Raw genomic sequence first — 26339 nt, 5'->3', positions numbered from 1 at the left:
CTTGGTCAAATTTAGGTGGATTTTCATAGGGACAGCAAAAGGTACATCACTGATACAAAGGCCTGCCAGATTTAAAGTCCCTCTTCCAAAGCATGGAAGCCTAGAGCTGCTCTAAGAAAAAGCCACCAGAATTTTTTTAATAGGGGCAAAACAGCATATTATTCCTTAGCCTGGTTTTAAGAAACAAATTGTTTAGGCTGAAATTTTCCAAAACAATTTACTCTGAAGCAGACATCCAGCATGAAAAATTTCAGTAAGAATGGTTTCAGTTTAGGAAAGTTAGAAGCAACTGAAAATAAGGTGTTATAATGGGAAGTGTTGGGCGAGCTTAATAACAGGTGATGCTGCCAACCCAGAATAGAATAGGATAGAATAGAATAGAACTTATCTGCACACAGATTTTTTACTGACATAGTTATACTGGTTTATAAACCAAAATATTTAAAGCAGTATAATCCCCTAGTGGGCAGAGTTATACTTGTATATCACTGGTTCTTATATCACAATAGTTTATTTTGGTAAGTTTATGGAAATAAAGCTACACTGTTATAACCAGGTTGTACCACTTCAAATTTAGTTAGTTTCTAAACTGATATAGTTAAAGCAGTACAAAAAGCAGTGTGTAGACTCTTACCGTTCCTGCTTCCAATAGTTGGTTGAGATGTGATGGATAGCTTCCCTATCACAACGGTGTATGGGGTCTAAGTTGTTCCTTTAAAGGAGTCAAATATAGTCATAAAAAACTGTTGTGTGTTCATATAAGTCATCGGCTTGTCATTTTTTTCTCTCCTTCTGCTTGACAGCAATTGTTGAATCTTCAAAACCAGAAGTAAGGTGAGTTTGCTGGTGCATTTGCCAAGCAAGTACTATGATGTCACCAACTGGAACTACTTACATTTAAAAAAATGTATACAATTAGCATAAGAAAATAAGCTGCAACTCTGGTAAAATACAAATTCAACTTGAAAACAAATATCTACTTCAGGTAAAATCCTGGCACAGATGAAGTCAGTGGGAGTTTTGCCATTTACCTGAATAGGGCCAGGATTTCATTTTAGGATTCTATGTGATTGGTAACAGAGTTGGCTTAAACAGTATTTTTTATTTTATTTTAACCTGGCAATGTCCCTTTAATGGAATTTATTTTTTAAGATTGCCTATTCAAAAAAGGTAGTCTACGGAACAGTATGGGAAGTTGAGGTCAATATTACAATATATAAATAGGTGAGAAAATAACAGAAGCTCTATTTCTGCCATTGCAAAGCCAAGCCAGCAAACAACATGAAATAGAATAATCTTATATCATTGAAATCTGATCTGGACATGCATTTATCATGGATTAATTAGAAAACACAACATATTGTTTATGCTTACAAGTACTTTATTAAGCACAACACAGCATAAAGTCCAGTGAACATATGGCAATTTCAAAATAGTCTAGCCACAGAAAAACATAACAGCTGTCATATTTTGTTAATCTTATAATGAACTATCACCACATCATAACTATATAAACAAGACACTCAGCCAACAACATCATTATCTGAGCTCCTGTTTCTTTTTAATCGCTTGTAGTCTACAAGTGCTACAGTTTATGAATAATGCATTGTTTTACTGATTTTAAAATACTGTAGGTACAGTGGGCCAAATTCATCCCTAGTATAACTCCACTTAAATAATGAATATTCTCCAGAGATGGATTTGGTCCCATATATTTTACATTGTTTAAGTTTATACATGATTGTTGGCACTAGTAATTAACCTCTTATTCATTAGGTGATGAGCTATTAACTTCAGTGGGTGAACTTACAGCACCCTTAAAAGTAGAACATTCATATTTACCTCTCACTCATGGTCAGAGGTTAATAATTGTGCAAGTTAATAACTGCTATCTAGAACAGGGAGATATATATTATTCTGTATTTCACAAGTTAAAATGAACAGAAATGTATCTTGGCAATAGAAAGAAAAACTGTAACATCTAACTAACAAAGCCTTTTTGAGTGACTGAGAAATAGGCCAGCATGTTAAAATTTAAATGCAATGAAACAAATGGCAGTGGCTAAAACAAGCAACCACATTTTAAAAAGCTACTCTAAATCCCTTGTCACTTGGTAAGTAACACAATTTTGAAATACTGAGTGATCAAATAGCATTCATGAAATCTTAAAATAACTTTGTAGCAAGTAAACAATAGAGAATATTTTAATGCCTTTTAGATCATTTGTTGTTATTATATGTTTTTAGTATCAAATTGCTACATCATACTGATTTTCATGGGCAAGAATAAAAATGAATTAACCATTAGTTTGACAAGGTCAGATGCTCCCTAATTGCATCTAAGTTCAGTGGATCAGAGTTATTTTGCCTCCAGGTGCTTATTTCACAATTAATTAGACCCAGCCAAAGAAATAAAATGTCTTTACCCTATAAACTTGTCACCGTTAAGTCAAATAAATGGTCTCAAGTATATTTCAGCTTATAACAAGTGTATTTATTAAATCAGCTTTAATTGAAATGTCCTAACCGTTGCAAATATAGAACCTGATCAAGAGACCATCAGCAGCACTAGGAGTCTTTTCATTTATTTCAATGGGTACTGTATGAGGCCCATAGTTTACTAATAATTATTAGGACAGGACTAAATTATGACACTTATGCACTAGCGGAGCCAAGGAGAAATTCTATCTTCCTGAGCTCCCAGTCTGCAGGGAGAGTTAACCCACCTTTAGGCTGTTTCATGAGGTGCACCTTACGCCCCTTACTGCACTGACCCTGACAATAACATGGGACATGTTAAGCTTCTTCTGAACCCTCACATAAGGGCAAGACATAATCTCTGGACCACAGTTAATAACCTTATATATTCTTATTCATACTTTTCCCTTGTCCTGTGTTCATGGACTGAAAAACTGAGAAACTAAAATAATTAATTTTTAAAAAAATTATGAACACTCAAACTGTACTGGATTTGAAATGGCACACTGATACCCCCATATATTATTGCAAAGTGAGTTTATGTTGGGTTTTAATAAACACTGGCAATGTTGAATCAGCTACCCGCAGTTACACAGCACATTTGGAAGATATGTTCACAGATTAACTGTTCATATTTTAGAAAAACACATGCTAATTGCTTCCAAATTGCTCTCATCAAGCACAGAGACTTGTTTCTATTCCCCTTGACTTTAGCAGATCAGGTTAAAAAGACCATTCTTTAATATTTGAGCAGCAATAAGGATATACCAGAGAGGGCATCTTTTGAAATGTCTAACAGCAATTTACAACATACACTGCTTGATCATTAACCATAATTATATGCATAATTTTAATCCTGCAAGAAAGGAAACACTGAGTGAATAAGGAGGTTTTATTAAGCAAAAGCCTGCCAAAGTGCATGTTTACTTATTGGGCAGTAGACAATCATATTAGGAGCATTTCTATATATGAAAGAACATCCAAAATGCCTTAAATATGTCCAAAATGTGAATTTCAGAATTGTGCACAGCCTACAGTGCACTACTGCACTTCTCAAAGAGTTTTTGGTTAGAAAGAAACGCTGTTTGTATTTCATTAATTATTTTTATTTTTATTTCAGTGGGACCTAGCAGTTCCAATCAAATATCACCATCTCATGGTGCTAGGCACAGTACAAACAAAAAGACAGTCTCTTCTGCAAAGGGCTCACAATCCAACCTTATGACAAGAAACAATAGCTGGATGCAGGGGTCACAGAAATGGGGCCAGAGGGAGTAGCACACCCCTCTATGTAAATATTGGGGGGACTGATGTATATTTCTTCCTGGCCCTCACCCAATGTTTTCTGCCCCCCAGATATCTTATAGAGATGGGAGAAAGATCCAGTAATGTTTTTGCTGAGGGCGTGAATGTGTCTGGAGGCAAGAGCCCAGAGTGCGGGGGAGGATGTGAAGGCAAGAACAAGATCTGAAGATGGGGCTGGAGTGGCCGCCAGAGCACCTGAGATCATACTGGCTGCCAGGGAGCAGGTAGGAGCAGGTCTCCTCATTCTGCCTTCCAGCCACTGTTGGTCCTGGTGGAGACATCCAGCCCAGCAGAACGACAAGATCACTTGTGCCAGCAGTTTGTGTCGGGGACAGAGCACCAGCACGTGGGCAGGGAAGCATCAGTGCACAGAGTGCCAGCTGCTTGGGCAGGCTCAGGACACCGGGCACCAGCCACCAAGGAACACCTGGGATGCCTCTTCCCAGCCTGGAGCTGGCTGCCCTCCCCACCCCACCACCAAATAGCAGTAGTGCCCCCTCCTATCCCTCCACACTCACATTCATAGTGAGCTTCCACACCCTTCCTGCCCCCCTGCACCCATGTGGATGAAACAGAGAAATGGGATGGATGAGACAAGTGAACATGAAAACAAATATTTTGTATTGTAGACAGTAATCAGTTCACCATTCACTCATGCTAATACATTTATTAAATATTTCACTCATAAATAAAACAAACACATAAGGATACATAAGGATACTGGCCCCATTGAAATCAGTGGGAGTTTTTCAATTGACCTAAGAGATTCTATGCCCAGAAGGGACCATTGCGATCATCTAGTCTGACCTGCTGTATAGCACAGGCAATAGAACTTCTCCAAAATAATTCCTAGAGCAGATCTTTTAGGAAATAATCCAATCTTCATTTAAAAATTGTCAGTGATGGAGAATCCATCACAACCCTTGGTAAATTGTTCCAATGGTTAATTTCTCTCACCATTAAAAATGTATGCCTTATTTCCAATCTGAATTGTCTGTCTTCAATTTCCAGCCATTGGAGCTTATTATACCTTTCTCTGTAAGACTGAAGATCCCATTGTTAAGTATTTGTTCCCCATGAAAGTACTTATAGACTGTAATCAAGTCTCCCCTTAACCTTCTCTTTTTTAAAGTAAATAAATTGAGCTCCCTGAGTCTATTACTATAAGGCATGTTTTCTAATCCTTTTATCATTCTCATGGCTCTTCTCTGAACCCTCTCCAACTTATCAATATCCTTCTTGAATCAAGGATACCAGAACTGGGCAGAATATTCCGGTAGCAGTCATACCAGTGCCAAATATAGAGGTAAAATAACCTCTGTTCTACTATTCAAGATTGCCTTATGCATCCCAGAATCATATTATTTCTCTTAGCCACAGCATCACACTGGGAGTTCTTGTTCAGCTAATTATCCATCATGATCACCAAATCTACTTGAGTCACTGCTTCCCAGGATAGAGTTCCTCATTCTGACTGCAAAAAGTTACAAAGGAATCTCCAGAACTGGATGATTGGGGAACAAAATGGCTGATGAAATTCCATGTTGGTAATGGCAAAGTAACACACATTGGAAAAAAATAATCCCAACTAAACATAGAAAACGATAGGGTCTAAATTAACTGTTACTACTCAAGAAAGATCTTAGAGTCATTGTGGATAGTTATCTGAAAACATCTGCTCAATGTGCAGCAGCATCCAAAAAACTAACAGAATTTTAGGAACCATTAGGAAAGGGATAGATAATAAGACAAAGACCTGCCCTCTTCGTTATTTATCACTCCCCCAATTTTTGTATCATCTGCAAACATTATTAGTAGTGATTTATATTTTCTTCAAGGTCATTGATAAAAATGTTAAATAGTCTAGGGCCAAGAACCGATCCCAGAGGTACCTCACTGGAAAAAAGACCCACTTGGTAATGTTCCCCATTTAATTACATTTTGAGAACTATCAGTTAGCTAGTTTTTAATCCATTTAATGTGTGTCATGTTAATTTTATATTATTCTAGTTTTTTAATCAAAATGTCATAAAGCACCAAATGCCTTAGAGAAGTCAAAATATATTACGTCAGTACTATTGCCTTTATCAACCAAACTTGCAATCTCATCAAAAAAGGTATCAAGTTAATTTGACAGGATCTACTTTCCATAAACCCATGTTGGGTTACATTAATTACATTACCCTCCTTTAGTTCTTTATTAATTGAGTCCTGTATCAGCCATGCCATGATCTTCCCCAAGATTGATGTCAGGCTGACAAGCCCATAATTATCTAGGTCATTCTGTATACTCTTTTTAAAAACTGGCACAACATTACATTTCTTCCAGTCTTCTGGAACTTCCACAGTACTCTGAGATTTATTGAAAATCAACGTTAACAATACAATAAGCTCCTTAGCCAGCTCTTTTAAAATTTTTGGATGTAAGTTATCTAGACTTGCTGATTTTAAAATGTCTAACTTTAGTAGCTGCTGTTTAACATCCTCCAGAGATACTAGTGAAATGGAAAGAGTATTATCAATCATATGATGAGACTATATCTGTTTTCCCCCCAAATACTGAACTGAAATAATTATTGAATACTTCTGCTTTTCCCACATTATTATTGATAATTCTGCCATTTACATCTAGTAATGAACCAATACTATTTTTAGGTTTCATTTTGTTCCTAGTATATTTTAAAAACTCCTTCTTATTGTTCTTAACTCTGCAGGCCATAGATTTCTCCTTGTGTCCCTTGACTTTCCTTATCTACAATTTCTAACTTTTGATTTATATTCATTACTATTAAATTCCCCTTTCTTCCAGTTGCCTTCACTTCCCCTGTAAACCAGATTGTTTTTTTTTAAAACCAACACGGCCTTGGCCATCAATTGTGGGATTGTAGCTTCTGGGGCATCTAGTAAGTTTTTCTTAAATGATTCCCAATTATCATTCACATTTTTCTGACTAAATTCTTCCTAGCTGATTTGGCTTAATTGTTTTCAGCATTGTAAAATTGGCCCAATTAAAGCACCAATTATACATATATTACTCGTCTGGACTTTATTTTGCTTGCACATTATAAATGATCACTTGTACGTAAGCTACCATTAATTTTTAGCTCTGTGATCAGTTCCTCCTTATCTATTAGGACAAGGTCTAATATAGGATTCCCTCTTGTTGGCAGCAATGCTTTTGAGTAGGAAATTGAGTAGGAAATTGTCCTGTAGAAATTCCCAGGATGTTTTAGTCCTGGCAGCATGAGACCACAGAATGTCACTCAAACAGAAGTCCCACATGATCACACAAGTTTTTTTCCCCTACACCTTATGGATAGGTGCATAAGGAAACAGCCATCCTGTTCCCTAGTATGATTTGGCAGTTTGTAGTAGACACCAACGAGTACCCCATTTGTGTTTTATCTATTAGGACATTGGTCCATAAGCATTCAAGATCATTTTCTTCCAAGTTATCAGTGCATTTGAAACAAGTAATGCCATTTTTGACATCGAGTGCCATTTCCACTTTCCTCTTGTCCACTCAATCCGTCCTTAATATGATAAAATATTAGCAACTTCTATTCCTTTTTTGTTATCCAAGCTTCTAGCATTAGCGTAAAGGTAATTCAAGAATTTCTTCTCTTCATGTTCTTTAGTTTCTTGATTAATTTTGTTTTCACAATCTCAATTTTGTTCTGAGTGTTCATATCTTCCCTCTTTTTATCTACTCTTTTGCTATTAGTTTAAGCTCCTCCTGACTACTCCAGCCAGCCTGTCCCATAGGAGATGAGGTGGAGGCCAGCTAAACTATACAGCCCCCTGTATATAACCCGGGGGATATGTTTCACCTTATACCACTTACCTACCCAACGATTCACTTCGAGAATCTTGTTCCTTCCTTCTGCCTTTGGTCGTAGACAGGAAAGATATCAGAGAAACTTGCTTGGACATTCTTTTTCTTCAGCACACCTCCGAGTTCCCTGTAATCACCTACTTTCTGTGAGAAACCTCATAATGCAGTGTCATTAGTGCTGATATGAACCATCACCAATGGATCCTTGCCAATTCAAAACCCATCTACCCATAGTGTCACATCTTATGTCTTGGCTCTGGGAAGGCAGAATACTGTCCTGCTGTCCACCTGTCTCTTGCAGAACATTTGTTCAATTCTTCTGAGTACTGAATCTTCAACAAAGATTGTCTGTCTTTCTTGGATAGTTGGAGAACTCTTTGCTGGTAAGTCTGATTTTGTTACAGGTTGAGCCGAGTTGCCATCCACACATGTCCCACTCTGCCATTGGAGTTGCTGGATTTTGAGAGGTGTCTTCCATAGTTTTCATATTGAGGACCTAGCATAGATCTGAAACTTTAAGCTGTAAAGAATTCCTCCTGCTTCTCTTCACTCTGGTCGCCACAGTTTGCTTATCAACATCTGCCTCCAACCAATGGGGACAAGATTTCAACCATAAGCTCTAGTTATAAAAAAGACACATTGGATCATCTAATTTCTCTCTTTGTGAATGAAGAATTGTATATTTACCATTATTTTGTTCAATCTGTCATTAAATTTCACAAGTAGCAGAGGTTTGAAGACTATTTCACAAGATTAACAGATTGGTTTAAGAAGTAACTGTAGCTTAGTCATTAAGTAATAATAACTATAATATAATTAAATTCAGCATCCTTGTGGAAGGGACTACACTGAAATCTAGTGCAGTGACATGAAGGACTTGTTTACATGGCACATGCAAAGCACACTATAAAGATGTGATTTGTAAAACACTCTAACATGGATTGGATGAATGGACTACAAGATGGATAGAAAACTGGCTAGATCATCAGGCTCAATGGGTAGTGATCAACAGCTCGATGTCTAGTTGGCAGCCAGTAACAAGCGGACTGCCCCAACGGTTGGTGCTGGAGCTGGTTTTGTTCAACATCTTCATTAATGATCTGGACGATGAGGTGGATTGCACCCTCAGCAAGTTTGCAGATGACACTAATCTGGGGGGAGTGGTAGATACACTGGAGGGTAGGGACAGGATACAGAGGAATCTAGACAAATTGGAGGATTGATCCAAAAGAGATCTGATGAGATTCAACAAGGACAAATGCAGAGTCCTGAACTTAGGACAGAAGAATCCCATGCACTGCTACAGACTGGGGACTGATTGGCTAGGTAGCAGTTCTGCAGAAAAGGACCTGGGGGTTACAGTGGACAAGAAGCTGTATATGAGTCAACAGTATGCCCTTATTGCCAGAAGGCTAATGGCATATTGGGCTGCATTAGTAGGAGCATTGCCAGCAGATTCAGGGAAGTGATTATTCTCCTTGTTCAGCACTGGCAAGGCCACATTTGGAGTACTGTGTCCAGTTTTGGGCTCCCCACTACAGAAAGGATATGGACAAACTGGAAAGAGTACAGCGGAGGGCAACAAAAATGATTAGGGGGCTGGAGCAAATGACTTATGAGGAGAGGCTGAGAAAACTAGGCTTGTTTAGTCTGCAGAAGAGAAGAATGAGGGGGGATTTGATAGCAGCCTTTAACTACCTGAAAGGGGGTTCCAGGGAGGATGGAGCTAGGCTGATCTCAATGGTAGTAGATGACAGAACAAGGAACAATGGTCCCAAGTTGCAGGGGGGAGGTCTAGATTGGGTAGTAGGAAAAATTGTTTCACTAAGGGGGTAGTGAAGCACTGGAATGGGTTACCTATGGAGGGGGTGGAATCTCCATCCTGAGAGGTTTTTAAAGTGTCAACTGACAAAGCCCTGGTTGGGATGGTTTAGTTGAGGTTGGTCCTGCTTTGAGCAGGGGGTTGGACTAGATGACCTCCTGAGGTCGCTTTCAACCCTAATCTTCTATGATTCTATGTTACGCTTTGACTACACCATGTAGACCCTGCTGGCTCACTTTCCCAGGTAACTAGTTCACATTAACATAGTCCTGTTTTAAATAGGAAAATAATAATGAGAAATTATATGACAACAAGATATCTAGTTATCTAACCAGCTAACTAGCTAGCTATGTAAAATTTGCCTTTGGGAGCGTACATCTCCAGGCTGCTTAAAAATAACAATTTTCTTCATTATTAGACTTGTATACATTTTTATGCTTCTTCGTCAGCTTACTAAATGTCAGGGTAACATATTGCCAGCTGTTACTATCTGTTTTTATTAAAAAGGACTTCACTTTAAATTTCTGAACCCTTCTAGCTAAAAATTCCTGTACATTGAACCGCACTCTTCAAACTAAATTAATAGTTGTAGTAGAGAGAAGTAAGTATCTGTAAATCTTTGTCAGTGAAAGACATGATTCTATGTCAAAATGGCATATGAGACGTAAATTATGTGGCAAGATCCCTGGATATATGAAACACTTCCTCCTCCCACACCTTCTGATGCTAAATATTCCACATGTCCATTCCTCCTTCTCCTGCTCATCCACACTCCTTAAAGTGCATAGACCTTTTCAAAACTCGTAATTGTTTTTGAGATTCACAAACCAGCCTACATTAGATTCTCTCATCCCACAAAACAATTTAATTGAGTGGTTCAGGTGAGCTGTTTTTATGCACACAGTGTCTCTATATGACTCATTAACTCTCATGAGCCTTAAATTTATCATGTTGTTAAGGAAAATATATATATTTTTAAATCTGAAGAACTTTTGGAATTGATTGCACAAATATGTTTAGGAAAGCAAGGACACAACAGTTTGTCTTTAGGAATAAGCTATAAAGCTTAACACATAGCTACAATAGGTACATCCATTTTAGGTTTCAGAAGTACCAACTCCAGCATACAGTTAAAATGGAGATTACAAATGCAACCAACAATACCACTAAAGGAACTTTTTACATACACGCCTATTCTTAGGAAGATTTTTAAGATAACTAATTTTTGTTCCATTTACAGCCCTCATGCTGACATAACATCCCCTCTTTTATTTTCTTATTTACAGTGGCATCAGATTAAAAGTGCTGTTTTCCTCTCTAATTACATTGTTTCTCACAGCAGGAAACTGTATCAGAATGCAAATTTATTTGATAGTTTGAAAAATTATTTAACACTGGACACCACTTCTTAGCAGCCACTGCATTTCAAATGACTTTTATGATTAAACCATTTCATAAATCTTAAAAGGTCAGATTTGAGTGTGTGGTTAACAGTTGTTTATACACAAATATGACAATTGAGGTTAGACATAGACCTTTCCCACTGAAATTTTCTACACATAGAAAGATTTTAATGGATGATTGTATTCATTTTTACCATGTAGCTAGAATTAAGTGGGAGGAATGTCTAAATATGTCATAGCATAAGGAAACAACTAGGCATACAGGTAGGGGATCAGGTATGATAGGAATAAAAATGTATACATTTAAAATAGTATTTATTCCTTTTTTTCTCTCTCTATTTAAAACTATAGAAAAAAGAACCCAAAATTAAGGACTGGTGCTATTTAAACATGGTGGTTTAAATAAGCATACCAGTCCAAATTCACTCTTGATATAATGCCATTGATATCAATCAAGTTACATAGGGAAAAATCTGTCCCATAATATTTGTATTTTATTCAGTGATCATTCTTTGCACTTAATCATAGTTGCATGCCAGATTATTTTCTAACTGCATTTTAAAAGTCTCTCCCACAAAAAACTTAAGAGCAAGGGAGCACCGGGTGCTGAACAATTTTGAAAATTTGGCCACTTCCTTTTTTATTGCCTCCAGTGAGATTCTCACCTCCACTCCAGAGCATTTTCTTCTGGTAAAAAAGGCTGAAATGGTATAAAGGTACCTTTAAAGCCCTGGATCCATCCAGCAAAGAATTCACCCAGTACAGTAACAGAGGAGGACAGCTGCAGGCTGTCCTCTGAGGATACCTTCACGAGCCCTGGTATAGGGTGTGTGCTGAAGGTGCCTGTGCATTATCTAACACTATACTACCGTCTACAAGAAGCAGAGCACGGGCTTCCATAAATTAGCTCAAAACTGGGAAGCACAAATGCAGCTTAGCCCTGTCTTCCCCTGGGGTTTGTGAATTCAGTGCTATCCCCCCTACTGGCGCAGCACAGAATCTCACCCTTAAATGAGTTGAGCTCTTTAAAATATCCAGTCTCAACTGTTGGTGCTGAGCACTTTTGACAATTTGGCCCTTTGTTTTTGTCTCACTTAGAGATTGATCTTACAGTTTTTCAGTGGAGTATGGTGAACAGAGGGCTTGCCTCCTCTGGCCTTTAAAAGGGTGCATACAAGGATTCTTGGCTTGCCAGTAGCTAAAATTCAGTTTGTAAAATAAATTTGATTTTGTTATCAGATATTATAAAAAAAAATGTATACTTGTAAAGTATTTTGTATAATACAATTCCTCCTTATTTCCCCAAGTTACTATATTCTCAGAACATTCTCAGAAGCTAAAATGCTCTGTTCTCAACAAAATGAGGAATAGAAAATGTCTTCATGGTACTCAGTTTTAGTAATAACTTAAGAACAGTCTTACTTTGACCTCTCTTTAGATCAATAAAAACACTGGTATCACTTCTGCAATGAGGACTTATATCCTATTTAGGATTATATCAGCAGCTACAAATTTGAAATCTGATGCGCATGAATTGTTTTGCAATGTTCCTGTCAGCCATGTTCTACTCTATATTTTACAGCTTTATAAAGCCAATTTTCCATGTCTTTGGACCCTTTTTTTTTAAGTACAGAAGTCTTATTGCACAATTTTAATGTAAATAACCTACAGAAATATGACAATAAAAAAGACAGATTATAACAAAAATACAAATGCAGTGTGTTACATTTGGTTCCCTGTTCCTGCCACTTCACATGGTCAAACAGCTTTCCATGTATTTGTATGCTTTCCCTGTATCTGTTGATAGCATCTGAGTGGCCAGGAACTCTAGATAAGCACTATATCATTTTCTACTTGACTTCTTTTCTTCAAACTTGGATTCCTCATAAGGAAATCCCAATGCTACCTAAGACACAAGTAGTCTCAGTAAAACTTGATTTATTAAGAGTAGCAAAAGAAAATCAGATTAAAACAAAAGGTATGCATAAACATGTCTAGTTTTATATTCAGCAAAGCTAATCTAGATGGTAAAACTTGGATAAATTGCAATGAAGAAACAGCATTCTCATACCTGTATCTTGACATTGTAGATAGTATTTTCTACTGAAACTCTACTTTTTACATGTAACAATGATTAGTCCCAGGTAAGTGAGAACATCTGCATTTGTTTCTTATACTAAAATCTCAGTTTTCCAATAAGTTTCAGAAATACAGGGTTTTGGATAAGTGGGGATGCAAAGCATGGCATTTACTTTCATCCAGGGATGATACGTTTTAATTAATCAGTTATCAGATAATCAGGATTGTGTTGTATAAAAAGATAAAAAGCTGCTAGTTTGATGGAATGTATTGAAAATCTCAGGAAGAACCATGAAGCTATTATTTATGTGTATATCCTGCTATTATGTTAATTCTTGGTTTGGACCACAGAGTTCAAAAGAAATTTTTTTTATGAAAATAAATTTTGGGGTTGAATCAGAGGGAAGCACTTTTGTAATGGGATAATTTGCTTTGTGATGCCTTGTCTAAGGATGAAAACCAATTCCAAAATGCTTTCAAAACTGTGTTTGCTGACATGCTGTCTGGCAATGTCATCATGGGCGTGTGATTACACAAATTGGTAGAAACAAGGCTAGCTACAATAACAAGCCAAACATCTCTATGGTTGGTCCAGTATATACACTTTTATAAGCACTAGAGGCTAAAATTAGGGAGATATACTCCTCCTAAATTGTAACACAGAAATATCTTTTTAATATGAATGTGGAAGGCAGGCTTGGCATTCCCAGCCAAGATGTTTTTTAAAAAATGTTTAAAAGTCAGCTGGTATACATAGCCTCAAAAAAAGAGAAGAGGTTGATACCTAATGCTCTGTGAGGGGATTGGTAGAGACAATGGAGTACCTGGATTGAGAGACAGCCCACTTCTTATGCTCTTCTCTTGAAGGCAAAGCTTAAAGCTGGTAGGCAGGAAAATTGAGGCAAATGAGCACCTGGGAAGCACCTGGGAAATGAGAAATGGGAAATTGAGGCAAATGAGCACTTGGGAAGTCAGCACACAATAGGTTGGCTTCACTATATGCACCACCACTGGGCTATTCATGAATACTCTCTATTCCTTCCTCAGATGTTTTTTTTCCTTCTTTTTGAGAGACTAGAAATATGGCAACCCAGTACTTCACAAACAACTACTATTTCCAGCAGCAGAGCTGTAATGCTAGCAAGGTATAAGGATTTTTAATCAACTCAATATATATATATATATATATAATATTCTTAGGTTTTTGCTGCAGTTTGAAACAATATAGGAGCAGCAGCCTGCCTTCTGTCTCAATGCAGCATGTGTTGCTCTGTGCTGCTGCTGCCTCTTCCTGCTGGTGAGTTGGCTTCTTCCTAGAAAAAAAGAGGAGGAAATTGGATGGGAGCACCGAAACTCCCCAAGGAAAATATAAAATAATTTTTAAGAAATGAAAAAATAAGCTTGTGGATGCCCTTCTGAATATTTTCTCTAAAAAATCCCTACTTATATTAATGATGTCTTGTGCACCATCCCCCTGGGGCCTTTTTATTTATCTGGTTTTGAGGTGTCCCTAACTAAAAATGTCTATTTTCTTAGTTTATCTGAGCACAAGCTCTTCTTTCTTAAATTATTGCAAATCTTTGTATTAAGCTTCACTTGATCACATGTGTTAACTGATTCTTCTTCTTTCATATGGTATTTATAAAGCAATGGGCTGGGATTATACTTAAATCTTGAGATTTGAAAGCCATTCTAATGCTTCTGGGGTAGCTACGTCGATCCTCCTTGTTCCACCATTGTAAGTGTGAATGTGGGCAGGTGTCCTTGATGGCTCACGTGCTTTGTACCTCACCAGTCACAATTTGGTGATTCTTTGATTTTCCATTTGTGAAGGAGATACTCACACCTTCCATGCATTGTACAAATGCAGCTGAGTGCAGTCCACTGCCTATGGGGAAGGAAGAATCGCAGGACTTCTTTCGTTGGATCTTCAATCAGGTCTTTGTTTGGGACATAACGAGCGGCCCACAATTCAAGCCAGTGACTGCTGGCATCTTTTTGACTGGACTTGTCGTTGACACATGTATCCAGAAATACTTCCTTGATTTGAGTAGGAAGAATGGCAATAAATTGAAGTCTTGGTGTATTGGTCTGGAACAGCTAGGATCTTGTTGCACAACTGGACCACAGCAGCATCTTGCCTGATGTTGGCTAGTGTGATGCCTGCCAAAACTGGGAATACATGGGCTTTAAATACAAAGCCAAAAATTAACTACGAAGTATCCATATTTACTAGACCAAAAGAGTTATGTGTTCACTCCAGAAGCTGTATACAAGAACGGCTTGTTTCAGGAGCCCTCCAGGTGATCAGTCCGACAGCATCTCTTTCGAAATCAGGTGCTGATAAAATGCACCGCCTTGCCTGGGTGGTAGCTTTTTATACTTTTCTGTACACAGCATCCATTCATTCACTTATTGTGGATGACGTTCTCATATCCTTCACTTTTTCTATGCTTCATTATTTATAATAACTACTTATTTATTTTCTCATCATGATAAGTTGGAGCAAAACAATTTGGTAGTAGGAGAGCTGATGGGAAAGATTGCCCCTTAACATAAAATGTATAAACTTTTGTCCTTGTTCATCTTTATCTACATTCAGCTGTAAACTAACAAGCTATTTGCTGTGTTGTGCAAACAAACACTAGTTATTATGTGCTGTGATGCGCAGAAACTGAGATACCACAAGGTTAGTCAGCACTCTATTGGTCTCTGCCAATTTGTAAAGAGCAGTCAGGCTGCTGAAGCTTAGACCTCAAACAGTGGTCAAGCAATCTCACCAGCGGTCAAGCAATTTGGCCAAGCAACTCAAGCCATGGTAGGCCTCCAACAGTGTCTCTCTTTACATAATTATAATTGACAAATAATGCAATATTTTATGTAATACAAATTGGAATTTCTTAAAAAGCCATGCATACAATAAATTGCAATACAATATATAGCCTTCAAGTTGCTTTAATATTTAACACTTAATGAGATCTACAAACAAGCCAAATTTGAAGAGATCTGATTTAGCAGTTTTAAAGTCATTAACATTTAGGACTGAATATTCAAGTTCAAGTTCTAATACATGATGATCCCCACTTGTAGATTGTCTCCAGTTTTGGAAAATCATCCTTGTGAGATGGTCCAGAAACTGAAAAGATTCCAGTTTTAAATTATTGAATTTTAGTTAAGTGACATCCTGGCAAAGGTTCTGATTTGGAACCATTTCTTTTGTAATAACTAGGTTTTGTAATAACTTGGTTTTGAAGTAAGACCATACAACCCATTCATTTTTATTAAAACAATTAACAGAAAAATTAAAGAACACTACTGTAATTCATTTTGCTTGAACTGAGTCTTTAGCATTTATTAAATTGCATTTTATAAATGTAGGTTAAAATGTAAGTAGATTGTTTATTTGCTGCTTACATTCTTTAGATGAGACTCTGCAAAATTAATTTTTATGCCACTCAATAAATATTTCCAAAGAATATTAATGTTACATCTTTTGTGCTCCATACTTAATTCAGGTGTCAATTTCTATTCTTTTAATTGTACTGAGTTTTTAATGAGCAAAGATAAACCAGACTCTGAAGCTTAGATGGTGATTATATTGTATGCTATGATATATAGTCAAACACATACTGTTATTAAGACAGCGATGTGTAAATATGCTTGTCCCCTTTTAATCTTTCTTTCAGGGCCCAAGTATCTGATCATTACTCATGTTGGTGGGCACTTACTCATGTTAGTTGACTGTGGTGGGATGATTTATACAAATAAATGCACACCAGGGTGTGCAAAGGACGCAAATTCAGGTCCTTTGTGTCTCTCAGTTTGTCTCTTCAGTTCAGGGATCTTAAAGAAGTGAGGATCCTTCCAAATGCATGAAATGTTAGTTCTTTTGTCAGTCCACTTCATATCTCTGTGCCTTATTTTCACCACTTATTAACCTACCCAACTTACAGGGATGTTGTGAGTGGTAAAAATACCCCTATGATTACAAAAAAGATGAGATGACTGAATCCCTAAACATTAAGGACAAGCAGCTGACTAGTGAGCTATCACAAAGTAATAGCATATTCCTAAATTAGAAATTTACAAAGTTACAATTGTGATAGATTTCCACTCTCTCATCAGGAATATTTCTAAATATATGTATCTGTTGAACATTGACATTATTTTTGTTCTAAATCTCACCTTGACACAGATCTAACTGCCAAATTTAAACAAAACTGGTGAATATGCAGAGGAAAATCCAAGTGGCTGCTTTGCAAATCTCCTTGTTAATAAGAGACTGGAGGCTGCTGATGTAGTAAATTCACGTTCCAGAAAATAGGTCTTGACATGATCTTAGAGTTATAGGCCTACCAAACCAACCACCATGATTCACTTAAAAACTACTATGTTAGGACGCCTGAATGTAAGTATCTTTATTCCTAAATAGTTCTATTGAAGTTAATTGGACTATTAATTGAGTAAAGTAATTGTCCAACTGGAACCACTGCATCAAACAAAATAGATAGTCCATACAAGTTATTTTTATGCATATTGTAACTGCAGTGTAACTACAGTGCAATTAATGTATAGGATTAATGTGTGATAAAAGTATGTGTCAAAATGATACAGAAAATGCAGTTACAAATTCTGCTCTCACTGCATTAGTATCTATGAGATTGCATCGGTATAGGAGATTTTGGACCTCTGAATAAAACTACAATGTAGTTAACATAACTAGATAACATTTGTGAACCCATAATAATGATGAAAACCTTTTTGAATACAAAAACCAATTACTGGCTTATAAAATCTCAAACCCCACAGTTTTACCAATCTCTCTATAAAATATCACAATGAAAAAATATCAGAAAAATACATTACTGGACATTTCATGTTTGTCATTATATGAAATAGTCAGATAGTAGAAACAGGAAGTGATCTTAAACTTCAGTATTAATGCTTATTATTGTAAGTGGCATGACATTTAGGTAGAAAGTCTTCCCCCCAAAATGGCTTGAGCAATTATGGTAATCCCATTTAAGACACAAAAAAATAATGCAATTTATTAGGGGTAAAAAATCTCTCTCAGATATTTGTAACATTAAAGAGTCTTTCTCAATTACCAATGCTCCATTTAAGTGGCATGGAATGTTCTCTCAATGTATAAATCTTCATATATTTGCATGATTGGACATTCATCTGAAATAGTTATAGGTGTGAATAAAGGGATTAACAAGCATTCATATATAATCTGCTTTTATTTGATTTAATGCAAACAAATGAAGTATTAGATATCTGAAGTATCACACATTCAATCTGTATGAGAGATTATATCAAAACTCCACATTTTCTGTTTGATTCAGAAACAGACACTCTGAGAGAACTTTATTGCATGGTGCTGTGCACTGAGGATTTCTCTAAAAATAGTGGTTCTCCAGGAACATAGTTCTCCAGAAAACATTGTAAGCTCTTATCCAAGCTGTACATACATTGCTTGTCTTTGGCTTGCTGAGGTATAAGACACAAAACAACCATACATGTGGTTAAATTAATAATACAACTTTATTAATAGCAGTCAACATTACAAATTAAATCTTCTCACAGCTACCCATCAGAACTATCCAGTGTTGTTCTCCTATTGGATCTTCATACAATGAAGAATGAGAATCCTCTGTTCATTGAGAATATATTTTAAGGCACTTGGAAGAGAGGAAGGTGATCAGGAACAGTCAACATGGATTAACCAAGGGAAAGTCATGCCTGACCAACCTGATTGCTTTCTATGGAAAGGTGACTGTGGATGTGGGGAAAGCGGTGGACGAGATATACCTTGACTTTAGCAAAGCTTTTCATACGGTCTCTCACAGTATTTTTATCAGCAAGTTGAAGAAGTATGGGTTGGATGAATGGACTATAAAATGGATAGAGAACTGGCTAGAGCATAGGGCTCAACGAGTAGTGATCAATGGATCCATGTCTAGCTGGCAGCTGGTCACAAGTGGAGTGCCCCAGGGGTTGGTCCTCGGGCTGGTTTTGTTCAACATCTTCATTAATGATCTGGAGGATGGGGTAGATTGCACCCTCAGCAAGTTTGCAGATGACACTAAGCTAGGGGGAGTGGTAGATAACCTGGAAGATAGGGATAAGATATAGAAGGACCTAAACAAACTGGATGATTGGGCCAAAAGAAATCTGATGAGGTTCAACAAGGACAAGTGCAAAGTCCTGCACTTAGGACAGAAGAATCCCATGCAAAGCTATAGACTGGGGACCAATGAGCTAGGCAGCAGTTCTGCAGAAAAGGACCTGAGGGGAAACAGTGGATAAGAAGCTGTATATGAGTGTGCCCTGGTTGCCAAGAAGGCTAATAGTATATTGGGCTGCATTAGTAGGAGCATTGCCAGCAGATTCAGGGAAGTGATTATTTCCCTCTATTCAGCATTGGTGAGGCTGCATTTGGAGTATTGTGTCCAGTTTTGGCCCCCCACTATAAAAAGGATGTGGACAAGTTGGAGAGAGTCCAGCGGAGGGCAACACAAATGATTAGGGGGCTGGAGCACAAGACTTATGAGGAGAGGCTGAAGGAACTAGGCTTGTTCAGTCTACAAAAGAGAAGAATGAGGGGGGATTTGATAGCAGCCTTTAACTACCTGAAAGGGGGTTCCAGGGAGGATAGAGCTAGGCTGTTCTCAGTGGTGGCAGATGACAGAACAAGGAGCAACGGTCTCAAGTTGCAGTGGGGGAGGTCTAGGTTGGACATTAGGAAAATGTTTTTCACTAGGAGGGTGGTGAAGCACTGGAATGGGTTACCTACGGAGGTGGTGGAATCTCCATCTTTAGAGGTTTTTAAGCTGCGGCTTGACAAAACCCTCCCTGGGATTATTTAGCTGAGGTTAGTCCTGCTTTGAGCAGGGGGTTGGACTAGATGACCTTCTGAGGTCCCTTCCAACTCTATGATTCTATGATTGACCGGAGCAAGAGAGGCTTTCTAATCCCCCTCCCTCAATATAATAAATAATAACATGATATTGGGCTCTGCAACATAAATCATTTTCTACCCCTTCCTCCTATAAAGATTTGATCTTTTATAACATTCCTCTGACTTGAACCCCTTCCCCTGTGCCAAAAAACCCCCCAAAGGTAGCAACAAGCAGTCTCACTAAATTGGCTAGTGTCTTGCTAGTTGGGCCTGCACACCCTAATCAGCTACAAAGCTGTGACAAAACAAACAAACACAAAAACAAATCAACCAACCAAACAAAACAACACTTTTTTAGCTGCTGAAAGGAAGTGGAAAAACAAAACATACCTATGAAGTTCTAGACAATTTTTGCTTGAGGAAAAAATGTCGTCCTATTAATAAAGAGCTATTATCCAAAGCCCTCTGTAGCCCAGGATTCAAGCACCAACTGAAAAAATAAGTAACAAGCGAAGTGTAGCGGGGTATATTTCTGGCGCTAAATAGCACCTAGAGTAAGGAAGTGAGAATGCACCTCCACTAGGAAGGGGAACTTGCAGCTAATGATAAGCACCTACTGAACCCCCTCTTCACAGGTAAAGGACTGATAGGAATGCATCTAGCTGTGTCTATGATATCTCTGCACTTGGCGGCAGCACAGCCAGAACCTCTGGTCCTACGGACACTGTGCCCAAAGGAAATATAAGGAGAAGAAAGTGAAGAGTCTCATCTTCACCTGGCTAATTCAGTACTCCACCAGGTAAGCAGATAGGCATGTAAGAAAGCTGCTAAACTTATTTCCTTCTCCTAATCATTTTTATGTATCTAATATTCAGGACATTTCCTGGAATCATCCCATTCATTTTAACTTTACAGAATTGCATTACATCTATCTTGTTCATACTATGCAACAGAAAGGGAAAATAAAAGCCCATGTTTATTTTAGCAGTTGATTAGAAGTCATTGCTACTTGCTCTGTGCTTTAACATATTTTAATATAACAGTAAATTGCAGAAGAAAAAGAGCATTTAAGAATGTACAGACTGCTAACAAAAGGCTGGATATTTGCACTTTGCTCTTCATATTATTTTTCATAAAACTGCAAAATATGTAGTACAAAGAAAATAATTGCATTTTAAGACTGGAGACTTGTTATTACAAGCTCTCTGAACTTTATTTCACCTAATCTAATGGAACAACAAAATAATATGCATTTAACTGTTCCTCAAAATGAAGTAGCCCATAAAACAATACAATTTAATTGTATATAATGTCCTTCATACATTGTGTTAAGAAACACTTTACAAAGCTTGTCACCCATAAACTAAAAAAATATTTCCAGACTAGATTCAAAGAAATGGTTCAGTATCTCTAGACATTTCTTAATTAATGTGTCCATACATCACTGTAGGTAGGAGTACGTACAGTCAGAACATTTACAAACAAACAAACAAACAAACAAAAGCAATCCAAGAGCTCCACCTCATCTATTTGGGAATCCAAAGGGTAACAAAAATGCCACTTTCTTAACACGGCCCATTCAGATAAATTTGTGAGAACAGAATTCCCAGAAATGTAATGAATTGTGGATGTGCTCCAACCAAACAAAATTGAAGTGCTTTCTCTTTCTTCTCCACCACACAACTTCTTTCCCCCATATTCCATGACTTCGTTATGTTCCTGTTGCCACATTCCAAGTTGCCCTTACTTGATTTCAAGGTGTCTGCTCATTGAGGGCAATTTTATAATCTTCCAGGGGTTCCCAAGGAGTCTCTGGTGGATGCTTCATATGGTATATGCTGAATCAGTGCTTACATTGGTCATACTCCCTATGTGGTCTATGCCACCCACTTCTTGAGGAGTGCTGCTGGCCGCCTGCAGGCTACCTGATATGGAACAAATTGTGGCCACTTTTTGTCATTGCATCCACCCCGAGATGTATTTGGAAGATCATTCGCTCTAAGCGTCTATATTGTACACTAATCTTAATTACATTTACATATTATACATAAAATATTTAGAAGTAAACTGATACAATATATTTTGATATTTTCTTCCCAGTATTATCAATGTCATTTATTTTCCAGCTAGAAGAGTTATGCAGTTTTCAATAATCTACCGAATTATGTACATCTACATGTAGTTCAATTTACTTTACTGTTCATAGGTTTTGAAGCTCAGTTAGAAAGTTTGAAAGACAGATGTCTTTAATGTAATGTATATTTCTTTGCCACCTACTACAATGGCATTTACCCAGCAATTTATGACCTCTCAAGTGACCTGTCTAGTCCAACCAATTTTTCATTCTATTGTCTCCAGTAACATGCTTTTCTAGATATTGGTTCAGCTGGCTCTTTGATAACAGCCTCAGGCTCTTGCTGTTGAATGCAAAGGCAGGCATCAACAAAATCAACATTCTTTATGATTTCATTTTGGATGAGGTACCTGCTCTTACCAGATTTCTTTAAGTGCCATTTAATCTATCCTGCTCTATTGTAGCCAAGACAATGTCTCCTCATCCTACTCCACCTTCAAAGTCTTCTGCTTGTCAAAATAACAGGAAGCAGTGGAGTATTGCTAGATTCAAAACTAAAGCATGGTCTACTCAGCCACTGGCAGTCGATGGGAGATGTAGCTTGCGTGTCTCCTGTCAACGTACTTATGTTGCCGTATCACGGCGTCTTCACTGTGTTGTGTGGACAGGAGAAGCCTTCCGGTTGATGCAGCCTTACTTCTTTGAGGGAGATGGAATAATGGCTTTGACCAGAGAGCCCTTCCGAGATCGATTGAGCAGGTCTCCACGACGCACTCCATCAACCCCGCTGCATCAATCCCCAAGTCATCGACAGTGTAGACATACCCTAAGACTACACTATCAGGAGACATCAGTGGCAAAATATGTCTTCCATCTTCAGCTTGCTAGGAAACATCACTCCTTTCTTCCTGATAAAGATCTGGCCACAGTGGTCCCCATGCTCAACACCTCCACACCAAATGGCCCACTGTATCTACGATTGAATGTGACTGCAATGCAGAGACTCATACAGAATATAACTGCATATATCCTCAGTGGGGTGTTCCACTGTGAACATATCACCCTGTGCTGTCATCCCTCCACTGGTTCACAGTGTGTTTCTGTTGCAGTTTAAGGCCTTTGTTCATGACCTACCAAAATAGCTGCCTTCATCTAGGACAATAAAACTGGCAAAGCTCAAAACAAAGCACATGAAACCTAGAAACAAATAATTCACAAAAATAGTCATGGGAGTTTGTAGTGGAATGGACTTCCAGAAGAGATGAGGTTAATCCAGTATGACCCTCTTTGAAAATATCTTCCCACCATAACTAGAATGATTTATGAAAAGAATACACATACCTAGATAGAGTTTCCAATAAACAGAGAAGGGACACAAGACTCCATAAGGGACCCTGTCAGGCAGATTTAATTCACCAGCACAACATTTTGATAGACAGACAGAAAATAGAAGATAGTGTGAACCTGAATGCAAAAGAAAGCCCTAAGCATTGATCCTTTTAACTTATATTTTCATGTAATATGCATGGAAAAAAGAAGCTTTCTGTCACTTTCATGTAAACTAAATTAAAATGGTGTTAATTAATAAGGCTTATTTGTGGCCTGGGAGACTCATCGAACGTGTGGTTATGTGTACGCTGAAAAGGATAGAGAAGATGAACTAATTTAGTGGCACTGGCATGATCAAGTGCAGATATGGTTTAATGAATGAGAAACATAACGTGAGCATGTCAAACTTGCACAACCAACATTTATAATATCTAGCAGACAATTGAAGCTTCCAATGACCTTGGGAGCACTTCATGGTGCATGTTTTTCAAGGATAAACTGTTCTTGAACAATTTCTCCAATATGTTAGGCACAAAGATGCTTTCCTTCAGCATCAGCAATACCTCTCTTTTCTTGCTTCTTTTGTTCATTAGCAAAAGTACTTATTATAGTCAACGTAAGGCATGTCTGGTTCCTTTAATATGTGAAGTCTCCCACTGTATATCCCTTGTGTATCTCTAGGGCTCTGGTAGAAAACATAACTTTATTCCTCACCTATTTCTTTTTGGTAGGTTTCCTCCTTACAACATTAAGGGCTTGTCTACAATGTGTGGCTCTGTCAATGCAAGGTATGCAAGTTACATTAATATGACTGAAGCTGATGCACCTTGCATCGAGACACTTGTCAACATAGCTTACACTTCTCATTGTGGTAAACTACCAGAGTTGACAGGAGAAGTGCTCGGCAATCGATTGAATGGGTCTTCACCACTGTAAATATTTATATTTATGATGGTGAAGACCTGCTCAATCAATGCCACTGCATCAGGATAGACAAGCCCTAAGTCTACAGAGTAACTGGCAGTTATAAGTTACTATCTGCCCAGTAGTTTCATCAACAGAAAAATATTTTTAAACGTATTTTGTATTCATTGTATTCATTCATTCATTGTATTCATTTTGGCATATAATGGTGCAGAATGTGTCCTTTGCCCCCTTGCAGAGTTTTTAAAGGTACAATTTTATGTGCAGCAGAAGCACCACCAACAAAAACTCAAAAACATAAGTAAAGCAAACTTTTCTGAGATAGTTTTTCTACTTTGTGCTAGGAAATCAACTTGTTCCTGTATTATGACATGGTCTAACTCTTTGCTGTGGCTCTTTCTTAGTACATAGTTACAGAGTTCATTTTTGCATCAAAGAATATGGAGCAAAGTAGCAAGCCTGTGGGAGATTTCCACATCTATATGGTAAAAATGTATTTATCTGTGTTTATGTTTTTATAAAAATCTGTATGGTGAGCAATATGCTGCTATATACCAAGACAAAAGGCAACATATCCCTGATTTGCAGCCAACACTTGTGTCTTGATGAGCAGAGCATTCAAGTAACATTAAAGCTACCATTCAATCCTGCAAGCAAAATATTGATGACTAGATCCCTTAACTAGTTACAAGAAAGAAAGAATTCCAAGAACTTCATATTTCACTACTGAATTTAAAGTCAGTGAAAGCATACACATTGCTTAAAAATGTCTTTAGAATTTTTCACAAAATTTTATTCAGGTGCTGCTAGAATTTGTTGGTTAAATCCAAAAATCTGCTGCTATGTCATTTTGCTGAATTATGCTCTAAAGAACTACTTAGACTTAGAATAACATCAGGCTAGTTTTGTTCAAATATGCTATCATAATAATATTTATTGAGATATCAAAACATAATAACCATCTACAAAAAATATTACAGTGGAGTTAAGGTGGTAATGTTTTAAAATCCATCAACTATTTACATCACAACAATCAAATAGATATGAATTACAAGATGCCAAATGCCTGTCACTGAACTTTGTAACATATTTTGTGACATACAATCCTATTCAACTCCAGAGTGATTTTTTTCAAACTTCAGATAACATTTTTAAAAAGTTTTAAATATAGAAAAATATCTGAAACTAACTGCAGATTTACATTTCAATCTTCTATAGCTTGTTATGACATGTTGAGGATATATGGGGAACATAATTTTGTATCTTCACAAATAGTCTTGACACAAAAGGTGTGCCGGTCAAGATTCTAAAGTGACAAAGTTTTTTCTGTCCTGTTTTTGGTGTACACTTTCCTCCACTAATCTCCCAAATGCGACACATTTACACAGTTAAGTTTTCTATAAAAATGATCTGTCTCTGCTGTTCTCTTTAAAGGGTTTTTTATCTTTTTTTTTTTTTTTTTGGTCTTTTTTTTTATCACTGAATACTGAGAGCAAAATCAATGCACAGGGGACTTTGCAGTTCAGCTGTCGTGGCATAAATCATTATTTAAAATGCACAGTAGTGATTTTTCTTCCCGTGAAAGTAGGGCTTTGTGTCCTGAATTTCTTGTTCTATTAAAATACATAACTGTCTAGGCTAAAATACAAACTCTAGCATTGGCTTATAACTAGATTTTACTAGCTCAATAATGTTCTAAAAGAACAGTAATAGAACTGCTAATGTTTGATTTCTGCACTCTTCTGGACCATTATTCAAGCTGTGGCTTTTCATGAAAGGGGAACAAAAATATTCCTAAGTGAGTTAGGGAAATCATCTCTCACTTGCATTCACCAAGGTTTTGGTGTAACAGTCTTTTGATGGCTCACTAAAGCAGAGTAAAAGTAGTGAAGTATCTCAAGGAAAACATGAGCTTTTTATCAGTTTTTTAAGGGAGAAAATCACTCCTTCCTCCTCTAAACAACTAATTTCAGTCAGGGAAATCATTTGAAAGGGCCGTGTGTATCATTTTATTGCCTACAGCCTTCCATGCATTTTATATGATGATTTATGAGCTAGAAGGTGATGACATGCAATACAATTTTGCCACTGTATTCCTCTCCTTGCATTTTCACCATGAAACTTTTCAATCTGTAATTATGTCCCAGTTGCACAGTGGCCTTTAAAACACCCCTCCCAAGTGCATA

This window comes from Emydura macquarii, unplaced genomic scaffold, assembly GCF_026122565.2.
Source record: "Emydura macquarii macquarii isolate MOO-44397 ecotype Brisbane River unplaced genomic scaffold, CSIRO-AGI_Emac_v2 contig_2473, whole genome shotgun sequence".
NCBI lineage: Eukaryota > Metazoa > Chordata > Testudines > Chelidae > Emydura > Emydura macquarii.
This window is presented reverse-complemented; position numbering follows the sequence as displayed.